Here is a 6,000-nt window from a genome sequence, read left to right on the forward strand (position 1 = left end):
TTGCAGATCAGGAAACTAAGGCAAATGAAGGTTAAGTGACTTTCCCAGGGTTACACAATTAGTGAGCATCTGAGGCTGGATTTGAATGCAGGTCTTCCTGACTCCAAATCCAGCCTTCTATCCACTATACCAACTAGTAAAGAAAAAATATTTAAAGCTAGGAGGATAATGAAAACATTAGTAAAATGTGCTTTGCACAGCATCTTCAGGGACTGTGTAATTAATCTTCTTAATTACTTCCTTGGATATTCCCGACATAGAGCTATGTAACCTGTGGGGGGATGGTCAATAAATATTCATGGATTTGAATCATTTCCCTTCTTTTTCGTGTATTCCTTTCATTCACTCACTCATATTATCTGAGGATAGTAACATTGTTCTGGGTACCAGTTAGTATAATTTACTGAAATATTGTTCATGTGATATCCAATTACATATTCAAGTACTCCTCCAGAAGGATGTCTTCTCTCTTGGACAAAAGAAATAGGTGGGGAATGAAGACACCCTACCTTCTATTATAGAAGGTAAGCTTTCTGAGAGCGGTGTTTGTCTTTAGTGAGTGTCTTTGCATTTCTAACATATAACCCGTCACAAAGCAGATATTTAATAAATGTTTGTACTGTATGTTGTACATGACCATGCATGCTGTATACTCAGTCATGTTCTTTATGTACCTAGGATGTAATGGTGTGGTATTGTATGATACAGTGTAGTGTACTTTGGTTTGATATGGTGTGGTGTTGGTATAATGGTAGGTTCAAAGATTAAGGTGGCATTTCCAAAATGTCTCAGAAAATGAATGCACCTGGCAAAACACCAGACTCTCCCCCCTCTCGATGATTCATCACCAGTTTGGCCAAACTACTGCTCATTTAGGAACTGTCTGTCTCACTGCATCTCAGCTTTAGTCTTTGAATGATACCCTATTCAAGGGCCACTCTGAAAGTGATCACACACACGTTCAAATATTCATCACTAGTGTCAGACTCTTTGTCTTTCCTGATTTTAAATATAGTAACAAATCTCTTGGGGTGACAAGGAGCAAATTCTATGAATACCTAACAGTGCCTGGTACATAGAACAACCCATAATAAATGAGATGATTGATTGGTTGATTGATTAATAAAAAAGAAAAGCACCTTACCTTATTATCCATGTAGGTACTCCTCCAAAAACAGACAGAACAGCAATACTTTTCCACATTAATTTCATCATTTCCTTGGTTATTGGCAATACAGTCTAATCCAATCCATCAACTATTTGTTAATTGCCTAGTATGTTCAAGGCACTGCGCCACATGCCAGAGATACAAAGACAAAGCAAACAGAGCTGCCCTGAAGAAACTTACATCCTACAACCAATAGTTATGGTCATAGGTTTCTAAATTTATACATAGACACATACATATATAAGTACACAGGGCTACATAGGTGTTGCAAACCAAAATACCTTGAGCAGATCATAGCTCTCTAGGCCACAGTTTACATACCTGTAAAATGAGGGGGCAAAACCAGTTCATTTCTAGGTCTTCTTTAAAATTAATTAATTTATTTTTAGTCTTCAACAGACACTTCCACAAGATTTTGAGTTCCAAGTTTTCCTCCCATCTCTCCCTTGCGCCCACCCCAAGACATCCTGCTTTCTGATTACCCATTCCCCCAATCTGCCTTCCCTTCTATCGCACTGTGATGGCAAGCAAAATAGGATCTTTTGCTGTTTTTGTTTTAGTGCAATCAAGTGCCTCTGATTAAATCTTGCCTTTATCTATCAAGTGTCTTTACTAGGAGTAAAGTACAGAAACAAGAATTTCTGTATTTTTTTATAATTGTATATATATGTATGTATATATATAATTATATACTGTATATACATATAAAATTATGTATTGTATATATATTATATATGTTACAAATGTATATGTGTGTATATGTGTGTGTCTGTGTGTGTGTATGTGTGTGTGTGTAAAATCAATCATTCAGAACAAATTTCCACAATAGTCATGGACCAGTCAATCTGCACTCTAAGTCTATCACTTCTCAGGGGGGTAGCATGTTTCACTGTGAGTCCTCTGCTTGGTTTTGTTTTATAATTTCTTGATTTTTTGTAAAGCCATTAGCTTCCATCTGCTCCATTCTAATTTTAAAGAAATTATTTTTTTCAATGACCTTTTGGACCTCCTTTTCCATCTGGCCAATTCTGCTTTTTAGGGCATTCTTCTCCTCATTGACTTTTTGAATCTCTTTTGTCATTTGGGTTAATCTATTTTTTAAGTGTTATTTTCTTCAGCATTTTTGGGGTCTCCTTTAGCAAGCAGTTGATTCATTTTTCATGATTTTCTTGCATCATTCTCATTTCTCTTCCCAATTTTTGTTCTACTTCTCTTACTTGATTTACAAAATCCTTTTTGAGTTCTTCTATGATCTGAGACCAATTCATATTTTTCTTGGAGGCTATGGATGGAGGAGCTTTGACTTTGTTTTCTTCTGTTTGCTTGCTTTGGTCTTCCTTGTCGCTAAAGTAAGATTCTATAGTCTGATTCTTTTTCTGGTTTTTGCTCATTTCCCCAGTCATTTACTTGACTTTTGAGCTCTTTGTCAAGGTAGTTCTCTGCTTCCAGTGGGGGAGGGAGGGGTGTACTAACAGCCACTCGATCCCCCCACAATCTGGCCTAGAGCTCCAGAAACAGTTGCTGCCTCTACCCCTGCTGCTGCTGCTACAGCAGGCTCCTGCACCCCCTCTGTTGCCCTGGGGATGAGGCCAGACCACTCTACAATCTCATACAGGTCCCACAGGTCTTTTTCCACTGACCTTCCAATTGTCCTCTGTTCTTTGTTTTGAAGTCTGGGCTGCAGCTGCCCCTGCTGCTGCTGTGGCTACTGCAGGTTCCTCACCTCCTTCCTCACTGTGCCGCCCTAGAGCTGGGGACGGATCACTCCACTCCCCTGCCCTGGTCCCACAGCTATTTTTCACTGACCTTCCAATTTATCCTCAGCGTTTTGGGATCATGAAGTCTGAAAAATGCCATAGGTGTGAGAGATTCAGTCCCCCCAAGACCTGCTCAGGTTCCTTCTATGCATTCACCACCCACACTGAACTGTGCTCTGCTCCCAGCGTGGCATGATAGACACTTCCAAGTGACCTTCCAGGCTGTCTTGGGCTGGAGATTTGCTTTACTCTGTCATTCTGTGGGTCTTGCAGCTCCAGAATTTGTTTAGAGCAATTTTTTGCAGGTATTTGGCTGAGTTTGGTGGAGTACTCTAGAAAGTCCATGCTGTTACTCCGCCATCTTGGTTGTGCCCCCTCAAGAGTTTCTTTAACTAGAAACAGTATATATATTTGTATTGTTAATTATTTTAATGTGATTAAAGATCTTCTCCACCCATTAATGGGCCTTTCCATTAGGGGAGTTTGATTAAGGAAGATTTGTGGGAAGGCTCAAGCCTTTTGTTAATGAGGCACTGATTCTCAAGGGTTGTGATGTTCTCTGGCTCTAGAAAAGGTATAAATACTCTGAGTTGAGGTTTTACTTGGGGGCTTATTGACTGGAAGTGTTTGTTTGGCCAGAAGAGAACTCTGGAAAGCCATCAAGGAGCCCCCCAGCTTTGAAAACCCAGATGTCAGTGCTTCCCTCTCTGGTAACTGGTCAGACAGTTGGGCCTGTCTGTTGAATTCAGGCAGAGGAAGCCATGTCTGTTGATCTTGATTTCTCTGTATTTTCTTTGAAGTTCAGGGTGCTGACTCCCCTGAACTAGATGAATGATATACGTGCTTGGTTAAAGGAATGATACATGTGCTTCAATAAAGTGATTGTTAACCCCCAAAAGTTGCCTTTCCTTTTATGAATTCAGATCTAAGAACTTGTGATAGTAGGCTCCCCCTGTATATATTGGGGTGCTTATTGTTACATACACCCCTTTCTTTCTCATCCCTTTTCCCTCTATTTTCTTGTAGGGCAAGATAGATTTCTATACCCCATTGCCTGCATGTCTTATTTCCTATTTGCATGTAAAAACAATTTTAGCATTTGTTTTTAAAACTTTGAGTTTCAACTTCTCTCCCTTTCTCCCTTCCCAGCCATTTACTTGACTTTTGAGCTCTTTGTCAAGGTAGTTCTCTGCTTCCAGTGGGGGAGGAGGGGTGTACTGACAGCCACTCAGTTTCCCTTCAATCTATGGGCCTAGGGCTCCAGAAACAGTTGCTACCTCTGCTCCTGCTGCTGCTGCTACAGCAGGCTCCTGCACTCCCTCTGTTGCCGTGGGGCTGAGGCCAGACCACTCTACAATCTCACACAGGTCCCACAGGCTTTTTTCCATTGACCTTCCAATTTGTCCTCTGTTCTTTGTCTTGACGTCTGGAAACTGTTGCAGGTGGCAGAAATTCAGTTCCCTGAGGCCTGCTCAGATTCCATCTGTACTGGAATGGTCCATGCTAGACTGAGCTCTTCTCCCAGCTCAGCATGATAGACACTTCTCATCAACCTTCCAGGCTATCTTGGGCTAGAGATTTGCTTCACTCCATCATTTTGTGGCTTCTGCAGCTATACAATTTGTTTAGAGTTATTTTTACAGGTATTTGGCTGGGCATGGGGGGAGAGCTCTAATAAGTTTCTGCTTCTACTCTGCACCATCCCCCCACCCTCCATTTCTAGATCTTTTGCATCTCACAGTTCTATGAACATGGTAAACCCAATGTTCAGATAAATTCTGACAAGAAAGAAGTCATGGTTCACTTTTGTACAGAGTAAAAGCATGGTTCTCTTCCTCTTACAAGTTTCCCAGGTGTGAGGGAAATATTGCTCAGACATAGACATGCAAAACCCTGAAAATGAGACCCCAAATTCCTTTTAAAACACTTCTCCTATTACTTTATTTTTTACTAAAAGATTATAAACCATCCAGGGACATTAGAAGAAGAATCAGCAGGTGGTGTGTCTTTTGTTTTCATTTTTCCAACAAGAGTTTTGCAGCAATAATGTTGTAAATTTTCAGCACATGACAAAAGCCAGTAAGCCACAAATTAAAGGCAAAACCTCTGTATAGAAGCATCAAGACATGAGGCCCTCTGATAACCAGACATCTAAAATATATGCATACATTGTTGCCAGGACTATCAGGTCAGGGTGTTCTCTGAAAGGAATGCACACGGTTTGTTGGTCACTGGTTCAATCCAGGGTTGCTTCAGGAAGAAGACAAGGTCTTAGAAAATACTGAATTTCCTTCTTCTTCTTCTTCTTTTTTTTTTTTTGTTCAAGCTGTGAAGACCCTGGAAGCAACTGGAAAGAATCTGATTTGGACAAGAAACTTATCTTCAGAGAAATGATTATCTCATGCTTCAGAATTGAACTTCTCTGTTCTAGCATACAAGATGACCGAGTAAGATTAATATTTATCATCCTAAATCTTTAATGAATCAATGGAGAAGTATGATCTGCTGGATAGGGCTATTGGGCACAGAATAGTCACTCAGTGGGTATTACAACCTTTTGAGCAGGAAGGAGCCCTAGAAGTCACTTAATAGAAAGATAAAGAAACTGGACCATGAGAAGGTATGAGACTTGCCCAAGGTTATGCACCTATTACAAAACACAATCAGGATCTGAAATCAAGTCCTTTGATTCCAAGCTTAGTACTCACCTACTTTGTCACAGTTCCCCTCTCACCCGTATCTTCTGCATCATTACCTCAACTTTCCTTTTTCCCTTTTCACTTCTGTCTCCTTTTCATAGATTTCCTCAATGAGCAAAGGAAGGATGCTGATAAAAGCACAGTTATGTTTATTTAAAAATACATATGTCATATTTTGCTCCATAAGCATAAAAGGTCCACACATAAAAATGTAATGCATTATGTTGCCTTTGAATTTTCTGTGGCATGTGTGTATGTCTCTGTGTGTGTGTCAGTGTGTGTACATTTTGATGGTAAAGTAGGTTGTTGCTATATCCTTAAAGACTTCCAAGATTAGAAATGATTGGTAATTGCCTTTATTTTCTTTACTTTGCTC

Source organism: Notamacropus eugenii, chromosome 5 (assembly GCF_028372415.1).
Source record: "Notamacropus eugenii isolate mMacEug1 chromosome 5, mMacEug1.pri_v2, whole genome shotgun sequence".
Classification (NCBI taxonomy): Eukaryota; Metazoa; Chordata; class Mammalia; order Diprotodontia; family Macropodidae; genus Notamacropus; species Notamacropus eugenii.